This window comes from Microtus ochrogaster, chromosome 10 (assembly GCF_000317375.1).
Source record: "Microtus ochrogaster isolate Prairie Vole_2 chromosome 10, MicOch1.0, whole genome shotgun sequence".
NCBI lineage: Eukaryota > Metazoa > Chordata > Mammalia > Rodentia > Cricetidae > Microtus > Microtus ochrogaster.
This window is the reverse complement of record NC_022016.1, coordinates 46,645,100-46,645,863: the sequence shown is the minus strand read 5'-3', so window position 1 is coordinate 46,645,863 and position 764 is coordinate 46,645,100.

Sequence of the window (764 nt, the reverse complement as noted above, 5' to 3'; positions counted from 1 at the left end):
CGCACCAGCTTCAGCACAAGGCATGCATCATCAGAGACCAGCTCCATATCCACAGACTCCCGCTACTTTACACACTTGGTTCTTCCCAAATTGGCTTTGAAGAATCACACCTACCACCTTTCCTTTATGTCCCTTCCGTATTTCAACAGGCTCTCACGCATTCCCAAGCTGGCCTTAAATTGGTTCCATGCCCAAAATGACCTTGAAATTTTGATCCTCTTGCCTCCACCTACTGAGTGCTAGCTTTGCAAGACTGCGCCACCACACTAGTCTTTCTGAGGTGCTGGCAAATGAACGCAAGGCTTTCTTCACATTAGACAAATCCCAACCACTGACAACTTCTCCAGACCCAAGATGACAGTTCTCAACAGCGGTGGTGTGTAAATCCCAACGTAAAGTGCCAATTCAAAGGCAACTCCCTTCTCTTAATCCCGAGGTTTCTTTGGGGGGTGGGGGCTGTCTGTGCATGCTGATCAGGAAGCTCGGGCAGACCGGCTCACGATAGAGAACAGCATCTTCCAGTCCTTGGCCACTACACTGCCAGTCCCGTGTGGACTCAGGATCGTGGCTGGCGTTTAGTCCAGCGCCGTCTTCCAGGGTTTACGGGAGGCTGGAACCAGAAACGTGAAGGGCCCTGGGTCGGCGACAGAGGACGAGCCGAGCGCGCCAGACACAGTCAGGAAGCTCCCGTCCGCCCCGCGCTGCCCGTCGTCCCCGAGCGCCCTCTCGCGCCCCCGTGCCCGCCCGGGACCGTCGAGGGAGCG